We start from the raw sequence: 22,698 nt of genomic DNA on the forward strand, positions 1-22,698 counted from the left end.
AATTATTTATTTCCTTGCTAGTTCTCATACCAAGCCTGTGGGAGACGTTCGTTTTGCTATCTTATCTATAGATCACCTTCAAGGCAGGATTGTAAATCAGTTTTGATTGCTAAGTGTAGCACTCCAATTTTTTTTAACATCTTTATTGGAGTATAATTGCTTTACAATGGTGTGTTAGTTTCTGCTTTATAACAAAGTGAATCAGCTATACATATACATATATCCCCATATCTCCTCCCTCTTGTGTCTCCCTCCCACCCTCCCTATCCCACCCTCCCTATCTCACCCTCCCTATCCCACCCCTCTAGTTGGTGTAGCATTCCAGTTTAAGGAGAATCGATCCTTTCCCCACTGAGGTTTGAGGTTTGCTAACGTATTACCACAGGTTTATTCATTCTGTTCCTTCAACTAACAAGCACTTAGAAATGCTGACTATGTGACAAAAGCTGTGTTAATTTCTAGAAAATTACACTTGCATAATGTTTTACAATTTCCAGAATGTAAAATCACTATTTCCTTTTATTTGTCTGCAGTTCTAGAAGTTAAGTAGTGTTATCTCCACTTTACAGATCATTAAAAAACTGAGGTTCAGATTCTAGGGCCTTTACAAGGGCAGGACAATCATCCGAGTTAAAAGTAGGGAGAGTACAGAAGACTATCAGATGCCTCTCCTGGGCACTGTGCTGGAGATTTCATAATAGAAAATGACCCAGTCCCTGGCTTTGAGAAGCTAAATGTTTAATATACATGTGACCGTAGAATTTGCATATAATTTAGTATCCAAACAGGACATGTTTGAGAGGAAAAAGAGGCACTGTGATAATAATGACAGGACAACAGGTGCAAACTGGGAGCGGTGGTATTCCCTTTCTCGCAGCCTGTCTGTCCAAGGAGAAAACAGTGCATCTCTGGAGACATATTTGCCCTTACAGAAGCTGGCATAGCTGAGGAGTGTGAAGGAGGGACAGACAGGAGTGAGGTGGGCAGGGAACAGTATCTAGGCTGACTTCATGTTCCAACCAGGTAGTCAGAGATGAACCCAACTTGGGAGGCAGGGCTGCCGATGGGGCAGGCAGCTGGACCGTGGCTATCTCATTGCTGCTTTATTTTAAGCTGCAAGAGAAAAGAGGGAAAGTGAGCAGAGAGTCTCTATTTTCTGGACAAAATTAGTCCATCTTGTTTCACATTCCCTTCCGGTAAAGCCAAGCCACATAGTGGGTGAAAATTCGCAAGATCTTTTACAGAAAAAAAAAAAAAAATTGTCTGGGTTTTTTTTTTTTAATACTCCCACTCCCAGGAATTTATTCTCTAACTAAATAGTTCGATGTTATTAAAAGAATTGTTCCCACTGGGTGGATGTTAATCATTAAAAGCCCCAAAAGGCTGGAAAGATACCTTCCTTTGGTTACTGACACATAGCTAAGTGGAAGGGGTTGTGTTATTTGAGACTGTGTGCCTAGGATTGAGACTGAATTTGTTGGTTCTCAGGTAGGAATCATGTCTCAGAGCTGGAAGGAACCCGAGGAGATTATCCATTCAGCCTCCTGCTTCCGGACAGTTAACTCCGAACACCTCCAAGGGAATTATGGCTGTCAGGGTAAAGTACGTCCTATTCAGAACGTTATAAAGGGCTTTCGTGCACTGACCCTTCTGCCAGTCCGACATTTCCCACCACTTCCTCATCTGGACTCAGTGCCTCTGCTGTGATGATGATGGTGGTGATGATATCTGACATCTCTGGAGCTCTAACAATGCACTGAGCAGTTTTCTTAGCACTTTACCTGTGTTATCTCAGTTGTTCTTTGCAGCCCTTTGAAGCAGTTTCTATCAGCAGTATTTTTATAGATGAGGAATCTGAGGTACAGAGAAGTTAAGTAACTGTCCCAAGGCCACAAGTCTCCAAAGGTGACTCTACCACGTGCAGTTCGCTTCAGGATCTTTCCTCTGTGTAGACTGTTGACATCTCAGGTCTTCCGTCTGGCACCCTCTTCGCCCTTGAAGATACAGTTTAAGTGTCATGTCTTCTTAAAAGCTGCCTGTGTCTGCAGAGGCTGAGTTCCATGTGCCTGGGCTGGGCTGCACACAGCCTGTGCAGACATCTACTGCAGCAGCATCCAACACTCTGTCTCCCCTGTTGGCTTCCGTGACTGTCTCCCCCTCTACACGGAGAACAAATTGAGGCTAGAAACTCGGTCTTTTACCTCTGCTCTCGAGCACATGGCCCACTGTCTGTCACTTAGTAGACTTTCAAATACATTTAACACAGTAAAATATACAGAGTCAGGAAGCGGCTGACTTCCCTTTGCAGTGCCTGGGTGGGCATGTGGCTGACCCACATGGAGCACCAACAATCTAAAGAAACATAGTCACAGAGGGGCTGGGAGTCCAGTTTGCAATTTTAATTTAGAACTGGTGTTCGGCAGCAGCTCCTTTAGACCATGGACTAGCCGAGACTGAACTGATGGAAAAAATGAGATACGTTTTTAGAAAAATACTCTAAAAAGTACTGTGAAGCCTGTTGGTAGGTGTGTCAGTTGGCATAACCTACCTGAAAAGCAATTGGATAAAATGTATCAAGGGCCTTAAAAATGTAAATAGGTTTTGATCCACTTCTAGCAATTTTTTTCAAGGAAAGATCAGAAATATATATAGAAATATGTACGCATAGGTATTATTGCAACATTGCCTTAAAAAGTGGAAAGTTGGGATGGAACCTAGATGCCCAGGGTTAGGGGCATGGTTAAGAGCACCGCGTTACCATCAAAGGTGGGCCACAAGGAGCTGCTCATATCGTGTACAAAGAATTTGTAATGACAAGGTAAAGGCTTATGATATGTTAAACAAGCAAACAAGAAATCTTAGAATACAAAACTCTGTAAACAGCATGATTTCAACAATGTAAGAAGTATATGAAAGCTAGAAGGAAATATACTAAAACATTAGCAATGATTTATCTCCAATTGGTGAAATTGGGTAATTTTTTTTTTTCTTTATAGGTTCCTTTACTTCCCAAGTTTTACACTTTGAGCATGTATTACTTTAATATTTAGGGGGGAAAATTAGGTTTTTTTTAAAACACTGTGTGAGATATAACATGTTTTATAAATAAAGTTGGGAGATAATATATAATTTCTTAATTAAATGACAAATATGCCTTTATCTCTAAAATTTAAAAAAATGTTTGGAACTAGACAAATATCATTAAAATGGAGTTGTAATAAGTAGAAGCTGAATGGTTTCATGGGGAGAAAAAGTACTTTGGATGTCAGAAGGTCTGGTTAATAGTATTTGTGTCAGAAATTGTATAACCCAGGAGAGTCATTTAACCTCTTAAGTTTCTTCATTTGTAAAAATGAATTGTTTGAATCAGATGATTTCCACGTTCCCTCCTGGCTCTAAAAAGCCTATGACCTTTATCCATTGATTGATCCACTGTTTATCTCATATGTACAAAAATCCACATTTATGGGTGATTTGACTGCACTAGATGAGGTGCTGAGTGCAAATCCATGGAAACCTCCCCTTGTCAGCAGAAAGTTGGTGACTAATTCCTGAGATTAGAGTCAGTGTGGTCGTAAGGACCAGGGAGTAAAAAGGAGGAAAACACGATACAGAAAGAATGGTGGGAAAGGCATGGAGGTGCTGGGAGAGGCCAGATGGGTTGAGGAGGAAGATTCCTGTTTTGACAGAGTCAGCGAGGGCTGCATGGTAGGCAGTCTGCCGTCTGGGTTGATTGATCAATGGTTGAGAGGCTGCCTGACAACTCACCAAAGGAAGAACAGGGGCTGGAGAAGGGGATGACCTTTCACCCTCAGTTTCCCAGCACAAATTCCCCGGGAGACCCAGTGTCTTATCACCCTGTGGAGTTAGAAGTGAATGACTGAAAACAAAGTTCCACCCAGGAGATGGACAGAGGGTAGGTTTTTGACTTGTGGTTAAAAACTAGTGAAAGACATGCTTTTAACCAGAAAGAAAGCAAGCATTGGCCCAAAATGTAAAAGAGGGGTAAAGAGAAAGGAGGACTACTGTGGAATTCAAAAGGCCTGTGTCCTAATCCTGGCTTTGCTGTGGTCTTGCTGGGTGGCCAGTGAGCCATTCACCCTTTCCTGCCTCACTTTCTCTCAGAAAATGGAGCCGGCAAGCCCTGTTCCCAGCATCATGGAGGATGTTAGGAGAATCACAGATGCCAAGAGTGATGGTGCTGTGTAAATACAGTGTCCAAAGTCCTGTTTTTCTTTCTCCTTGGACCAAGTGAATCTGTCAGGGAGTACAGGGGAAGAGACAGAGACAAAGAGACAGAGAGGAGAGGATCAGTCTCCTCTCAGCCTAAGGGAGCATCCCTCTAATTGCTGCTTAAAAAACAGCAGATGTTATATAATGGAAATCCTACAACCTAAATTGTGCCCCAAATTATCTAAGTTCTTCTCAGTCAAAGAGCATTGAAATTCTAGGAGAAACACCGAATACTTGGAATAGTCACATGACTTCTACGTGTGGCAAATAGTAATGCTATTTATTTCCTTCTAATGCTATTTTTATCTGCAACTGCTATTAGTCACTGTTGCATTTTGTTTTGCCTATAAAGCCTTCTAGTTTAGTGCTTTAAACGTTGTTGTACCGCAGTCATATTTGATTAACATGGCCTCAAGGGTAGAGGCTATGTCGTCTGCTCCCCTTGTGTTTTTAGAAGGGCAAAACAGATATTCAAGTTCATGTTTCACCTGAAACCCAGTGCTTCCCTTCCCATGACCGTTACTCCCAGCATCTGCATTTAGCTGTGCCCCTTCCAGTGCAGCAAGCCCGTCTGTCACTCCGCATGACCCAGGAGTCGGCCAGGTGAAGGTGTTGGTGTATCATTTTAGGATTAATAATGGCAGCTCATTTCTATTTATGTATTTGATTGATACATAAAGCTTCTAATCCAGAGGCTCTGAAATCACATTGATGCTGTGCCAAGTACCTCCCATGAAGGAAGACCTCCGTCAGTCACCCAGCAGAGGAGATGAGTGCCCCAGTGTTTCTGATTTTAAGGAGCCCTCTAATCCAATCACTTTCAGAGAGCCTTACTTCCTCTGAGCCCTGCATGGATTAATTCTACAAGAGCACCTTTTCCATTAAAGAAACTGATTGCAAACTTCCCTTCTAATTGTGAAAATGCTCACCTGCTCCAAGTAAACAGTTCTGGAAAGGTACCTTCATTTTGCTTCAGTTAGTGGGCTGAGGAGAGTGGAGTTTCAACAGAAATTTAAGAAGTTAAAATTCAACACCCATCCTCACTCACCAAGCAATTTGTGCCTAAGGTGAGTGCAGAAACTACAAAATGACCTTGATCCCATCAGGCACTTTTCAAGGACCTCAATTATTTGGTTTTGACAACAACAAGAACAAAAATCCCTAAGGAAGGGAGCAGTGGGAATGATAAGTGTAAGCAGCCATTGAGATAATCATTAAAAAGGAACAATGATCAAAAATCGAAAACAACCTAAATAGCCAACAATTGGAGAACTATTAGTTTTAGTATATTTAATGCTGCAATGCTATGAAATGATTAAAATCATGTTTTCTGAAGAACGAATAATGAGACGGAAAAATATTTACCACCTATGTGAGATGGAAAAAGCAGTATGCAAAATTGTATGTACAATTTTTTGAGAATCCCTAGTCCTAGAGAAAAGACTATGCCCTGCAGCAGTTCAGAAGGACAAAATGGATCTAAATTTACTAATATGGAAAGATTCCTAAAATCTGACATCACATCATGAAAGCACATTTCAAAACAATGTAGAGCACAATCCTACTTGGGAGGGATTTTGAATTAGGAAGGTTAAAGGGGACTTTAATCTCATCCGTATCATTTGAATATCTGTAACGAGAGTACATTTATTTATTATGAAATTTAAAATCATATTTTTGAAATTTAAAGTGGGGGAAGAAAATGAGAAAAAGTACTGGAAGAAAATATTCCTTAAATATTAATAGTTGGCTATCTCCAAACGGTGTGATTGTAGCTAATTGATGAAACTGAAGCCCTTGCAGGATAAATCACTCAACAACTGATCCAAGATTCAATCTTGGTTCTCTGTGACTCCAAAGTTCATGTTCTTTTCATTCCACATCACCTTTCCAGTTATGTGTCCTTAGGTGCTACTGAGTCAGGTTACTGTTAGGGGAAAAGAAGGGATGAGCAGGCACTGGGAAGTGAGGGGCTACCTTTATTCTTGAACTTTAAGACTCCAAGTTCAGCAGTGAGAATCAGGCACCAGGCCAGTAAACCAGAGGCAGCAAAAGAGATGGAAATGGCGCCACCAGCTGATCACCAAACCCCACAAAAACCAAACAAACTACAGATTCCTTGCAGCTGTGGTTCACAGCACAGTCTACTTAGGAGCTAACAGACAAGTTCCAGGATCCATCCCCAGAAATTGTGACCTAGCAGGTCCCGAGTGTGGCCCAGGAATTCTGCATCTTCCCAAGTATCGAACGTGGTTCTTAGACCATTTCTTGAGAAACCCTACTCTAGAGATGTTATAGATCCAGAAAACAAATGCATGAAGTGCCACTCTGTCCATTCCCAACTTAGACCATCCTCTGAATCCTTTTTTCTTTCAGAACAGTCCCTTATGCCCATTTAAAGCTGATTCCACTGAGTTAAAATATTGGGTAGGGCACCAGGGTGAAGGGAGGGGGTAGGTGTGGCTGGGCTGAGGAGAATGGGGAGGGGGCAGTGGTTGCTTAGTGAAGAGGAGGGGCAGCAGGCACATGAATGCAATGAAGTTTACAAATCTATAAAATGCTCTAATCTCTAGATATGACCCTGCCGAATGCTATGAAGTTTACAAATCAATAAAATGCTCTAATCTCTAGATATGACCCTGCCAAACAGACAACATAATAGAGTATGACCTGTTAAATAACTCATTGTCAGAGGATTATAATGAAAGTAATTATAGCATCTAAGAAGTGAGCATCCGAGCCCCGATCATCAGCTTAGCCAAGAGAAAATGCCATTAGTCCACCAGGGTCAAGAAGGGCCACGATAATAAGGTTTCTTCCTCAAAGATTTGTCCTGATTGCTGCCGCTCCTGGAAAGCAAAACAAAAGTCCTATGTTGCCACCTAGAGTCCAAAGCCTAGAAGTATGGGCTGAGGAAATTTGAATTGATCTGGTTCTTCGGAGAAATCTCTCTGTCCATGTTTAATTACCACCAGCTTCAGACTTAGGAATGCCCATCAGTCCTTTTTTTAACAGGACTTGAATATGTGTTTGAACTCAAGCCTCCAAATGACAAAAAAATTTCAGAATGGATTTCTAGAACCTTAATTAAATGTTAGAGAGAGCATGCTTGTGAGTGTGCGAGGGTGGGGGAACAGGCTTAACTGCCACGGTCTAACTAGACGGCCTGGGGAAAATCACTTTACCCCTCGGGGCCAAGTTCCTCTTAGGTAAAATAAGAGGACTGAACACACTTCACAATACTGCAAGCCTTTTAAGGCCTGAATTTCCATATTTCTTTAAAACTCTAGACTCGGGCTTCCCTGGTGGCGCAGTGGTTGAGAATCTGCCTGCTAATGCAGGAGACACGGGTTCAAGCCCTAGTCTGGGAAGATCCCACATACCGCGGAGCAACTGGGCCCGTGAGCCACAACTACTGAGCCTGCGCGTCTGGAGCCTGTGCTCCACAAAAAGAGAGGCCCCAATAGTGAGAGGCCCGCACACCGCGATGAAGAGTGGCCCCCGCTTGCCACAACTAGAGAAAGCCCTCGCACAGAAACAAAGACCCAACACAGCCCAAACTAAAAAAAAAAAAAAAAAAAAAAGTCTAGACTGTATTTAAACCCAGACTTCAGTCAAACCAAAAATTACATCCTGCCACCCCCATCTCCTTTAGTAGCACTTCCGAATGCTTCAGAGACAAAGACTCCAGGAATCTGTCTGGGGACAGGCAGAGTTTTACTCATGTTGATCTCCTGGATTTAGCCAGCATTCTGCTCTAGAGATCAAAGAGAGCTTGGAGGTGTCTCTTAGTGTGCTGCATTGGAAGGGTCCATTGTTCTACCTGCCAGACTCATTCTCTCAGGATGAGTCCACACTTCTACCCATCCTAGACTTCATCCAGCCAGCCATCCCTGAGCTGGGTTGTTGTGTTGTGGATAAAGAGCCGTGGGGCTGGAACGGTCTTGGTGCTCCGGCCGGGTGTCAGGCCTGAGCCTCGGAGGTGGCAGAGCTGAGTTCAGGACACTGGACCACCAGAGACCTCCTGGCTCCACATAATATCAGTCGGCGAGAGCTCTCCCAGAGATCTCCATCTCAACGCTAAGACCAAGCTCCACTCAACAACCAGCAAGTTTCAGTGCTGGACACTCCATGCTAAACAACTAGCAAGAAAGGACCTCAACCCCACCCATTAGCAGAGAGGCTGCCTAAAATCATACTAAGCTCACAGACACCCCAAAACACACCACTGGACACGGTCCTGCCCACCAGAAAGACAAGATACAACCTCATCCACCAGAACACAGGCACCAGTCCCCTCCACCAGGAAGCATACAAAACCAACTGAACCAACTTTACCCAATAGGGGCAGACACCAAAAACAACGGAAACTATGAACCTGCAACCTGTGAAAAGGAGACCTCAAACACAGTAAAGTTAAGCAAAATGAGAAGACAGAGAAATAGCAGCAGATGAAGGAGCAAGGTAAAAACCCACCAGACCAAACAAATGAAGAGGAAACAGTCAGTCTACGTGAAAAAGAATTCAGAGTAATGATAGTAAAGATGATCCAAAATCTTGGAAAAAGAATGGAGAAAATACAAGAAACGTTTAACAAGGACCTAGAAGAACTAAAGAGCAAACAAACAATGATGAACAACACAATAAATGAAATTAAAAATTCTCTAGAAGGAATCAATAGCAGAATAATGAAGGCAGAAGAACGGATAAGTGACCTGGAAGATAAAATACTGGAAATAATTACCACAGAGCAGAATAAAGAAAAAAGAATGAAAAGAATTGAGGACAGTCTCAGAGACCTCTGGGACAACATTAAATGCACGAACATTCGAATTATAGGGGTCCCACAAGAAGAAGAGAAAAAGAAAGGGACTGAGAAAATATTAGAAGAGATTATAGTTGAAAACTTCTCTAATATGGGAAAGGAAATAGTTAATCAAGTCCAGGAAACACAGAGAGTCCCATACAGGATAAATCCAAGGAGAAACATGCCAAGACACATATTAATCAAACTATCAAAAATTAAATACAAAGGAAAAACATTAAAAGCAGCAAGGGAAAAGCAACAAATAACATACAAGGGAATCTCCATAAGGTTAACAGCTGATCTTTCACCAGAAACTCTGCAAGCCAGAAGGGAGTGGCAGGACGTGTTTAAAGTGATGAAAGGGAAAAACCTACAACCAAGATTACTCTACCCAGCAAGGATCTCATTCAGATTTGATGGAGAAATTAAAACCTTTACAGACAAGCAGAAGCTAAGAAAATTCAGCACCACCAAACCAGTTTTACAACAAATGCTAAAGTAACTTCTCTATGCAGAAAACACAAGAGAAGGAAAAGACCTACAATAGCAAACCCAAAACAATTAAGAAAATGGTAATAGGAACATACATATCGATAATTACTTTAAATGTAAATGGATTAAATGCTCCAACCAAAAGACACAGAGTGGCTGAATGGATACAAAAACAAGACCCATACATATGCTGTCTACAAGAGACCCACTTAAGACCTAGGGACACATACTGACTGAAAGTGAGGGGATGGAAAAAGATATTCCATGCAAATGGAAATCAAAAGAAAGCTGGAGTAGCAATTCTCATATCAGACAAAATAGACTTTAAAATAAAGACTATTACAAGAGAGAAAGAAGGACACTATGTAATGATCAAGGTATCAATCCAAGAAGAATATATAACAATTGTAAATATTTATACACCCAACATAGGAACACCTCAATATGTAAGGCAAATGCTAACAGCCATAAAAGGGGAAATCGACAGTAACACAATCATAGTAGGGGACTTTAACACCCCACTTTCACCAATGGACAGATCATCCAAAATGAAAATAAATAAGGAAACACAAGCTTTAAATGATACATTAACAAGATGGACTTAATTGATATATATAAGATATTCCATCCAAAAACAACAGAATACACTTTCTTCTCAAGTGCTCATGGAACATTCTCCAGGATAGATCATATCTTGGGTCATAAATTAAGCCTTGGTAAATTTTGGAAAATTGAAATTGTATCAAGTATCTTTTCTGACCACAATGCTATGAGACTAGATACCAATTACAGGAAAAAATCTGTAAAAAACACAAACATATTTAGGCCAAACAATACACTACTTTATAACCAAGAGATCACTGAAGAAATCAAATAGGAAATCAAAAAACACCTAGAAACAAATGACAATGAAAACACGACAACCCAAAACCTATGGGATGCAGCAAAAGCAGTTCTAAGAGGGAAGTTTATAGCAATACAATCCTACCTCAAGAAACAAGAAACATCTCAGATAAACAACCTAACATTACACCTAAAGCAATTAAAGAAAGAAGAACAAAAACCCCAAAGTTAGCAGAAGGAAAGAAATCATAAATATCAGATCAGAAATAAATTTAAAAGAAATGAAGGAAACGATAGCAAAGATAAGTAAAACTACAAGCTGGTTCTTTGAGAAGATAATCAAAACTGATAAACCATTAGCCAGACTCATCAAGAAAAAAACGGAGAAGAGTCAAATCAGTAGAATTAGGAATGAAAAAGGAGAAATAACAACTGACACTGCAGAAATGCAAAGGATCATGAGAGATTACTACAAGCAACTATATGCCAATAAAATGGACAACCTGGAAGAAATGGACACATTCTTAGAAAAGCACAACCTTCCGAGACTGAAGCAGGAAGAAATAGAAAATATAAACAGACCAATCACAAGCACTGAAATTGAGACTGTGATTTAAAAATCTTCCAACAAACGAAAGCCCAGGACCAGATGGATTCACAGGCGAATTCTATCAAACATTTAGAGAAGAGCTAACACCTATCCTTCTCAAACTCTTCCAAAATATAGCAGAGGGAGGGACACTCCCTCATTCTACAAGGCCACCATCACTCTGATACCAAAACCAGACAAAGACGTCACAAAAAAAAGAAAACTACAGGCCAATATCACTGATGAACATAGATGTGAAAATCCTCAACAAAATACTAGCAAACAGAATCCAACAGCACATTAAAAGGATCATACACCATGATCAAGTGGGGTTTATCCAGGAATGCAAGGATTCATCAATGTCTGCAAATCAATCAATGTGATACACCATATTAACAAATTGAAGAATCAAAACCATATGATCATCTCAATAGATGCAGAAAAAGCTTTCAACAACGATTTATGATAAATTTAACAACGATTTATGATAAAAACCCTCCAGAGGTCTTCCCTGGTGGCGCAGTAGTTGAGAGTCCGCCTGCCGATGCAGCGAACACGGGTTCATTCCCCGGTCCGGGAAGATCCCACATGCCGTGAAGCAGCTGGGCCCGTGAGCCATGGCTGTTGAGCCTGCACGTCCGGAGCCTGTGCTCCGCAACGGGAGAGGCCACAACAGTGAGAGGCCCACACACTGCGGAAAAAAAAAAAAACCTCCAGAAAGTAGGCATAGAGGGAACTTACCTCAACATAATAAAGGCTATATATTGACAAACCCACAGCCAACATCGTTCTCAATGGTGAAAAACAAACCACTTCCACCAAGATCAGGAACAAGACAAGGTTGCCCACTCTCACCACTATTATTCAACATAGTTTTGGAAGTTTTAGCTACAGCAATCAGAGAAGAAAAAGAAATAAAAGGAATCCAAATCGGAAAAGAAGAAGTAAAACTGTCACTGTTTGCAGATGACATGACACTATACATAGAGAATCCCAAAGATGCTGCCAGAAAACTACTAGAGCTAATCAATGAATTTGGTAAAGTAGCAGGGTACAAAATTAATGCACAGAAATCTCTTGCATTGCTATACAATCATGATGAAAAATCTGAAAAGAAAAAGAATAAAATATATAGGAAGAAACCTACCTAAGGAGACAAAAGACCTGCATGCAGAAAACTATGATACTGTTGAAAGAAATTAAAGATGATACAAACAGGTGGAGAGATATAGCATGTTCTTGGATTGGAGGAATCAACATTGTGAAAATGACTATACTACCCAAAGCAATCTACAGATTCAATGCAACCCCTATCAAACTACCAGTGAGGGCTTCCCTGGTGGCGCAGTGGTTGAGAATCTGCCTGCCAATGCAGGGGACATGGGTTCGAGCCCTGGTCTGGGAAGATCCCACATGCCGCGGAGCAACTAGGCCCATGAACCACAACTACTGAGCCTGTGCGTCTGGAGCCTGTGCTCCACAACAAGGGAGGCTGCGACAGTGAGAGGCCCATGCACCGCAATGAAGAGTGGCCCCCGCTCGCTGCAACTAGAGAAAACCCTTGCACAGAAACGAAGAGCCAACACAGCCAAAAATAAATAACTAAATAAATTTAAAAAAAAAATACCAGTGGCATTTTTCACAGAACTAGAGCAAAAAATTTCACAATTTGTATGGAAACACAAAAGACTCCGAAGAGCCAAAGCAATTTTGAGAATGAAAAAAGGAACTGGAGGAATCAGGCTCCCTGACTTCAGACTATACTGCAAAGCTACAGTGATCAAGACAGTATGGTACTGGCACAAAAACAGAAATATAGATCAATGGAACAGGATAGAAAGCCCAGAGATAAACCCATGCACAACTGGCCACCTTATCTTTGATAGAAGAGGCAAGAATATACAATGGAGAAAAGAAAGCCTCTTCAATAAGTGGTGCTGGGAAAACTGGACAGCTACATGTAAAAGAATGAAATTAGAACACTCCCTAACACCATAAACAAAAATAAACTCAAAATGGATTAAAGATCTAAATGTAAGGCAATACACTATGAAACTCTTAGAGGAAAACATAGGCAGAACACTCTATGACATAAATCACAGCAGGGTCCTTTTTGACCTATAGAAATGGAAATAAAAACAAAAATGAAAAAATGGGACCTAATGAAACTTAAAAGCTTTTGCACAGCAAAGGGAACCATAAACAAGACAAAAAGACAACCCTCGGAATGGGAGAAAATATTTGCAAATGAAGCAACTGACCAAGGATTAATCTCCAAAATATACAAGCAGGTCATGGAGCTCAATATCAAAAAACAAACAACTCAATCCAAAAATGGGCAGAAGACCTAAATAGACATTTCCCCAAAGAAGATATACAGATTGCTAAAATACACATGAAAGGATGCTCAACATCACTAATCATTAGAGAAATGCAAATCAAAACTACAATGAGATATCACCTCACACTGGTCAGAATGGCCATCATCAAAAGGTCTACAAACAATAAATGCTGGAGAGCGTGTGGAGAAAAGGGTACCCTCTTGCACTGTTGGTGGGAATGTAAATTGATACAGCTGCTATGGAGAACAGTATGGACGTTCCTTAAAAAACGAAAACTAGAACTACCATATGACCCAGCAATCCCACTACTGGGCATATACCCTGAGAAAACCATAATTCAAAGAGTCATGTGCCCCAGTGTTCACTGCAGCACTATTTACAATAGCTAGGACATGGAAGCAACATAAGTGTCCATCGACAGATGAATGGATAAAGAAGATGTGGCACATATATACAATGGAATATTACTCAGCCGTAAAAAGAAACGAAATTGAGTTATTTGTAGTGAGGTGGATGAACCTAGAGCCTGTCATACAGAGTGAAGTAAGTCAGAAAGAGAAAAACAAATACTGTATGCTAACACATATATATGGAATCTAAAAAAGGAAAATGGTTCTGAAGAACCTAGCGGCAGGACAGGAATAAAGACACACACATAGAGAACGGACTTGAGGACATGGGGAGAGGGAAGGATAAGCTGGCAAGAAGCGAGAGAGTGGCATTGACATATACACACTACCAAATGTAAAATAGATAGCTAGTGGGAAGCAGCCTCATTGCACAGGGAGATCAGCTCAGTGCTTTGTGACCACCTAGAGGGGTGGGATAGGGAAGGTGGGAGGGAGATGCAAGAGGGAGGGGATATGGGGATATATGTATACGTATAGCTGATTCATTTTGTTATACAGCAGAAACTAACACAGCAATGTAAAGCAATTATACTCCAATAAAGATGTTAAAAAAAAATTGGCCATCATATGCAAAAAACGTCGTACCCTCCATTTTTTTTTTTTTTTTTGCGGTACGCGGGCCTCTCACTGTTGTGGCCTCTCCCGTTGCGGAGCACAGGCTCCAGACGCGCAGGCTCAGCGGCTATGGTTCACGGGCCCAGCCGCTCCGCGGCATGTGGGATCTTCCCGGACCGGGGCACGAACCCGTGTCCCCTGCATCGGCAGGCGGACTCTCAACCACTGTGCCACCAGAGAAGCCCAGTACCCTCCATTTTTGAATGTGACCTTCTTCATCAAGGAAACTATACCTCTACTGTCCTCTACAGCTCCGCCTGAAATTTCCATGAATTTAATGCAAAAATCCCACCAAATGGGGGCAGGGCCTGCTTGAGATTTAGAACCTGGCAGATCCCTACAGTCCCAAGCACTTTTTTTCTCTTTTTTGCAACATATTATTCATTCTTTCCATTCTTGTTTCATACATCTTCTGACACAATTCAGTTCCATTCAACCGTTTATTCCAGAATTCTTTTCCAACTCTTCCTATTTATGGCTTTTGGCTGTTGGAAGTGAAACCCACATTATTTATTTGGAAGAAGGGGCCAATTTTTCGAAAGGATTCTCCGCTCCGTTAAGTGTGTCTCCTCTGAGTAGGTTGTACAGTGGCACCAGGGAGGATTATCTGTTCTAGTTTCTGGAGTCAGTGCTTCTAAAAATAATCTCAGGCTCTTTTCTTGTGTCACTTCCAAGAAACCTGTGCACCAAGACCTCCACTGAGCTGACAACATGAGAATCCTGCTACCAAACTGCCAAGGAAACACAGGGCTACTGAGTGGACAGTCTGCAGCCAAGTCAGCAGAGGACCCCCATTTTCAGTCTTGTTTGGAATTATAATTCAGTTCTGAATCTTTCCAGAACTACCGCCAATCTTTGATCCTTGCAATCTGCTAGTTGGTGGGCTGTGCATAAAGGACAGCTTAGAGAAAAGTGGAAACAATGCCTCTTACCAGCTGTACCTTAACATCGGCAAAATCTCCATTAAAGGCAAGAACATTCCAGTTCAGTTGAGATTTTTACCCTGAGTGGGACTCCCGCTGTTGATAGAACAGGAAAGATATATTTCAAAATTTATGCCAGAAGTTGAAGTGTTGATAGTGACCTATTATAAACTCAAATACTCCATGAAGCCAGTTCTAGGAACCTAGAGGTTATTCAATGGCCTTTTCAGGGTTACTGCTGCAGAGGAGACCCAAGACCCCTCCTCACTTGATCTACAGCCTGTTCAAAGTCTAATCCACTCCAGAGTCCAGACCTCTGCAGGGTGTGAAGTGAGGCACAGTAGGGACTCCACAAAGCTTTTTAGGCACTACTGTATCAGGAAGTGGATGAAGCATTGGAGAGAGATTTGCAGAGAGGCAAATGTTCTTCACTGTTCATAGTCGTAAAGGAATTCCCAGTGGTTAATCTTACGGGATTATTAGTATTTGTTATAACTCTAAAGGGACTGCCCATAAATTTGGCTTTTCTAGTTACCCGTAAAGCAGCTACTGGGACAACCTAGCAACATAGCAGTTTCCATTGTTTAGCCAAGGCGCAGCATTCTTAAATTCCCAGGGAGCAGAGAATAGTAAATAACCTAGTCTGTTCAAAAGAACCCGCTCTCTGTTGCTGGCCATGTGTTCTGCTTTTAAGCTCCTGGAGCCCAGCCCCGCCCCCACCAAAGACCTGCCCCCTTTGCCCTGGCATGGTCCATGGGGCATCCTTCATTCTACCCACATAGACCATGATGACTGGGGAGGACCGAGTGGAGGAGTAATCAAACCACAGAGGCTCCAGAAGAGGTTCCATACACTCAGAAATAAAGGGTCAAATGGGAACCCTCTGTTTACTATATCTTCTCATTGTACACGACCTAAAAACTTGTCCTCCCAGGTGTCAGGAAGTGTAGGTTTGTAGCAGAATTGAGAAAGGAGGTAGAGATACCTTACGATGGGCGTTAATGCTGCTCACTCAGTTTTCTAAGCCCCTCTTCTTCCGCATGCTCAGGAGGACTGCCCCTTCTGACTCCCTCGAAGTAAGAGACCCTGTGACTTGCTTTGGCCAGTGAAATGTGAGAGGAAGTGAAGACTAGTATCACTTCCATGTGGAAACATTTGAGTCATGTGAAAATCCCCATGCCCCCCATCCCCTGCATGGAAGCACATGTCAATGTCACAATGCCACAAGACCAAAGTCACCTGGCATGTTGAACCAACACACAGAGAGCAGCTGCCTAGGAAATTGACTGAACCTACAAAGGACTTTACGTGAGTGAGAATTGAACCTTTGTTGTTTCAGCCACTGATTTTTTTGGCGTTGTTTGTTAGTGCAGCATATCCAGGCTCTCCTGCTGGTACATGCCTCTGTGCTACTGTAAATTCAGTCTTTTCAGTCTGCATGTCATTCTCCTTAACGAGGGAGACAGACGCAATCAGCAGTTCATATTTCTCTCTGATCCCCATAAACATGACAACAACAAGCTATATATTTGGCCTACCCCGCCTTACTCTTTCTTGCTCTAAAACTAATTTCCTTACTCTAAACATTAATTTCCCTTTTAGCTACCTTTAGTACTTTTTGCAAGACTTGCCTCACTTGGGACATCAACTTTTCTAGCCCTGTCATTGCACATCTGTGCCACTCTTCTAAGTTGTTTGTACTTAATATTATGTCTCCCCCCTTACCCCGCCCACACACATACTTTCCATCATTGGTGCATGTTGTTTTTCAGTCTGGACGTAGTTGGGTTTCTTTGTGAACTTCCCTTTATCCTTCCACACCAGGATCATGTAAAACTGCATTTTTGAGAGTTCTCAGCAGTCTTAAGTGGACTTCCCCTCTAGAGCTTCTTGTGATGGAACTGTGTCTCTTTTGCCTTGTGCTTTAAAATCAGGTTTCCACAAGTCTAAGATCATGGTTCCCCACCTGTGTGCTGGGGTGCCCTGGACACTGCAGCAAACTTACAGGCTTGCTGCAAAACATTTTCAACTTCTGAGGAAAACACAAGGATACCCAACATCTATCAGACATCGTATGAACTACTAGCTCAAGATTGTTTATAATTTCACCATTATATTGCATCACATTCCTTTGTGGACATCATTTTTTTGCAAAGTTGGATTTTCAGTGGATACTGTAATCAAAAGGCAAGTACCATGAAAAAAAATAATCAATATAGAACAGGAAAGGAAGGTGGCAGTGTCCTATCTGATTCCAGAGTTTGAAAAGTTGTTCAGTGCCAAAGCATTTAGTAATTGTCGGTTATTTAAGAATGAAATAAAAATATTGTTTTTTCTTTCACTTGATGTGTAATATGTTTGCAAACAGCTACTAAGTTGTTAGAACAGAAATACTTCTGAAGGTTTTGGCCCTAACCATTTCTAATACATTAAACTGTTACATATTTCTTTTGGCCTAAGGGCACCATGAAAAAATTACTGAGACATCGAGGGCATGATGAACTGAGAAAATGTGGGAACCTCTGGCCTAGGAACACACACAACCATACTCAACATCTTGTTACAGCCTCGAAAAGACATGGTCCATTTTCTTCAACAAATGGTGCTGGGATAACTGGATATTCACATGAAAAAGAATGATGCTGGACCATTACCTCACAAACATTAACTCAAAATGGATCAAAGACCTAAAATTGAGAGCTAAAACTATAAAACTCTCTGAAGAAAATGTAATGGTAAATCTTCATGACCTTAGATTTAGAAATGGTTTGTTAGATATGACACCAAAAGCACAAGCAAAAAAAAAAAAAAGATAAGTTGGACTTTGTCAAAATTTTGTGCATTAAAGGACACTATCAAGATAGTGAAAAGACAACCCACAGAATGAGAGAGAATATTTGCAAACCATATGTCTGATAAGGGTCTGGTATCCAGAATATATAAAGAGTTCCTACTACTCAGCAACAAAAAGACAAACAACCCAATTTAAAAATGGTCAGAGGACTTAATCAGACATTTCCCCCAAAATATACAAGTAGCCCACAAGCACATGAAAAGATGCTCAATATCATTAGTCATTAGGAAAATTCAAATCAAAACCCAGTGAAATACCACTTCACACCCACAGGTTAGCCATAATGAAAAACAGAAAATAACAAGTTTTGGCAAAGATATGGAGAAATCGGAACCCTTGTTCATTGCTGGTAGGCATTTAAAATATGCAGCCATGATGGAAAACAGTTAAGCAGTCCCTCAACAAGTTAAACATAGAGTTACCAAGTGATCCAATAATTCTACTCCTAGATATATATGCAAAAGAAAATACGTATTCGAACAAATACTTGTACACAAATATTCATAGTAGTACTATTCACATAATATTCACAAAAGCCATAAACAATGCAAATGTCCATCAACTGATGAATGGATAAACAAATGTGGTATATCCACACAGTGGCATATTATTCAGACACAGAAAGGAATGAAGTACTGATACATGATACGATATATATGAATCTTGGAAACATCATGTTATATGAAATAAGCCAGACACAAAAGGTCACATATTGTATGATTCCATTTATAGGAAATATCCAGAACAGCTATATCTATAAAGACACAAAGCAGTCCAGTGGTTGCCAGGGGCTGAGGAAGAAGGACTAGGGAGTGACTGCTTTATGGATACAGGGTTTACTTCTGGGGTAATAAAAATTCCTTGTAACTAGATAGAGGTGATGGTTATACAATACCATGAGCGTATTAATTGCCACTGAATTGTACACTTTGAAATGGCTTATGGTTAATTTTATGTTACATGAATTTTACCTTATATGTCTCAATTACATACATATATGTATATGTGTATACATATATTTCAAAGCATGGTCTTATGCCAAGGTTTCTCTAACTTCTGCCCTGCTGGTGATTCCCACTTGCTGGTAGAATTAGTTAGGGTCATTTTATCTCAGTCATCCTTCTACCTTGTAGGACAGCGGTTCTTAACCTTTAGTTCACCTTCAGGGGGTCAAAGGACGCCTCAAAACTCTATATGAAATTTGGTGTCCACGTGTGAAGGGAGAAGGTGAACGGCAATGCAGTTGCCACAGAGGTCTCAGCCAGTCCCACTGGGAGTTGTGAAGCTGGGATGGTCTTCAGGTATACCACAGGGTCCAGGAGTGCTTAGAAAGGAAGTTGGGCCCAGGCTGCTTCCAGGGAGAGGACAAAATCTTCTGCCAAGAGCAATTTCGGGAGAAGGACTCAAATGTGAGCTGGGGAATGAGTGCCTTGGTCCTGAAAGAGGGATCTGAGAGTGCACACCCACATCCACAACAATTGTTACAGTTGCAATAGGACATTAGCACCAGCTGGGTGTGGGAGATTCCAAATGCTATTTGTTTCTCTTGCCTGGGGCTTCTTGATTCTTGATCATCACTGGGAATTTCCACTTGGGTGATACTTCCTCCAGCTAAAGTTGCCTGACAACTTTCCTTTCAGCTCCCAGTTTCAGGTGCGTGTCTCTGTTGGGGTCTCCTCAGCCCTCCAGGTAGCCTTCTTGGGCTGGGCCCCTCTCAAGTGACCCAGTCCAGCTCCCTTGCAGAGACTTTCCTAGCATATTCTAGAAGTGGTCTCAAAAAAACTTTTTTGATCTTGCTATCTAAATGTTACCAGAAGGAAAGATCAACTTTTCCAAACCAAATTCATTATCCTTGGCAGATGTGCTCTGTGTTTTGTGTGGCTTGTATCCAACAGTTCCCTACAACTGGTCAAATCATTTCACTATCTAAGAATATGATTTGCAACTAATTCATCTTGAAGTGTTTGACCAGAACCTACACTGCTTAAAATTAGAAATGCTACGTGTATTTTATTGAGATTTTTTTCAGTGCCCGTGGTGGGTGATTGCTAACATCTGCTTTGAAATTTTTCCAGACTAAAATCATTATGGCCTTACACTATAGCTTAGAACTTTGGATCTCGATTGCCTGTTCTCATTGCGTCAGAACAGGCTCCGGGACTGTTTCTTAGGAGTATTTTTTACCCTGCCCATAGTTTGTCCCTCATCCCACTGCCATGCAGAGGTGGATTTCGGTTAGACTCTTTAATTTTCAAAGGATCTTAACTCTACTCTTAGCCAGTGACTGTCTTTTCCTTTAATTAACAATTCAAAATATTCACCCTTCAAATTCTTGCCAGAAATTACAATTTTGAACTCTCTGCTCTCCAACACTTATCAAAAATTTCCAGAACTATTTATGGGGCCTGGCTTGAAAAGACACGCAAACATTCCTTTAGATAGTTAAAATTTTTACCTTAGGATTATAACCAACCATGTGAGTCTCATGCTTTTTGTAGAGGTGTAGATCTGTGCTTTGGCCTACACTGAGGGATTTTATAAGAAACTCACTTCTGAATTTATGGGGTCTGTGGTTGAGAAACCATGCACTTCATGACTGTGCTTCCTCTGTATGAGGTCTCTTGGGTGTAAGAAAAATATGTATTTCTCCTCATGACCTAGCTCGTTCGTAGCTAGTGGAAAGTCTGAATCTTGAAGCTAAGCATATCTTCCTTTTTACATTGAATTATCAAAAATTTCAAAGCCAAATTGTGTGACTCACCCATAGCAATTATCAAGATCTTCAGATATGCATTTCTTGGTATTGATATTACTATTTTTCTGACATTTCCTTGTCCTAGGCTCCTTCAATTATTTATTTTTATCCTTTTATTTGTATCTAATTTGCCTTAAATCCTTCATGGAACAAGGCTTGGTTATAAATAAAATGAAATAGCCATCTCAACTTCAGTTTGACCTCTTCCTCGCCCAACCACATATTTCATTTGATTTTTTTACAGCACTCTTTATCAAGCCTAATTAAATAATTAATAATGATGATAACAACTGTTGGATGAGAAATTCTATATACTAGATTCTTGACATGTTAATAAAGGTCTCATTTAATGTTTACAGCCACCTCCCAAGGAGGGTTTTATGTCCCTATTTTACAGAAAAGGAAACCAAGACTCAGGAGGTTTAAAGTATTTGCTCAAAGCTAAGATCAGTAAGTGACAGATCCAGGACTGGAATACTCCGAAGCCGCTATTCTTTTCTCTGTGCTAGTCTGCCCACTCTGTGGGATGATGCTTTACTTTTCATGAGTCATCACACTTTGGGTTTGAGCTGATACAATGACAGGTACCGAAAAAACAAACAAACAAAAAAATCAATGGTTCATTTCTCCAATGGGGATGGGAAAGTGAGGGTGGGTGTGATCTCTTAGCCATTTAACATTATTGTCCTGCCTAGCTAAGTCAGTGAGCAGAGCTCCACCATCATCTTCTCTACCCTTTGAAGGAAGTGGAGGCTAGAGCTTAGACCAGAGGTGGAGATGGAAGTGGAAGAAGGAAGAGACAAGAGCTAAAGAGAAATGTTTTACTGGATTTCCAACATGGACTAAAGAAGGAGAAAGGAACTGAGGGTTGTGTTTTCATTAGCTTGTTAGACTAGCCAAGTTGGCTAGATTTTAGTTGAGTAACAAGCAGAAACCTGTATTTTATTATTTTTATAAAGTTAGGTTTATTGAGGAATAATTTATATACAATAAAATGTATGCTTTTAAGTGTATAGTTGGATGAGTTCTGATAAATGTGTACAGTCATGCAGCCACCATCATGATGAAGATGCAGAATATTTCCATCACCCCCCAAAATTTTCCTCCTGCTCCTTTGCAGTCAGTCTCTTCCTTATGACTCCTTAACTGCTGGCAACTACATAGTATTGCCTTTTCTGGAATATCATATAAATGGAATTTTTCATATGTAGTCTTTTGTATCATCTTCTTTTACTTAGCACAATGCTTTTGGAATTCATCTACGTTGTTACATGTATCAATAGCTCATTCCTTCTTTTTGTTGAGTAGCATTCCATTGTGAATGGAAGTCACGTAAGTGGATGAGGTACCAAAACTCATTTACCCACTCACCAGTTTATGAACATTTGGTTTGTGGCTTTTATGAATAAAGCTGCTATGAACATTTGCCTGCAAGTGTTTGTGGGAAAATACCCAGGAATGGGATTATTGGATTGTATGGTAAGTAGAAGTTTGACTGTATAAGAAACTACCAAACTGTTTTTCAAAGTGGTTATACCATTTTGCATTTACACCAGCAATGGATGAGATTTTTAATTGTACCACATTCTGTGTACACTTGCTACTGTCAATCTTTTAAATTTTAGGCATTCTAGTGGGTATGAAGTAGTATCTTATTGTGATTTTAATTTGTTTCCCTAAACACTAGTGATGTTGAGCACCTCTTCATGTACTTATTTGCTATTCATATCTCTTCCTTTGGTAAAGTGTGTGTTAAAATCTTTCGCATTTTTTATGGGTAGTTCATCTTTTAATTATTGACTTGTAAGTGCTCTATACTTTTGGAATACAAGTTC

The sequence above is a fragment of the Globicephala melas genome, chromosome 2 (genome assembly GCF_963455315.2).
Source record: "Globicephala melas chromosome 2, mGloMel1.2, whole genome shotgun sequence".
Classification (NCBI taxonomy): Eukaryota; Metazoa; Chordata; class Mammalia; order Artiodactyla; family Delphinidae; genus Globicephala; species Globicephala melas.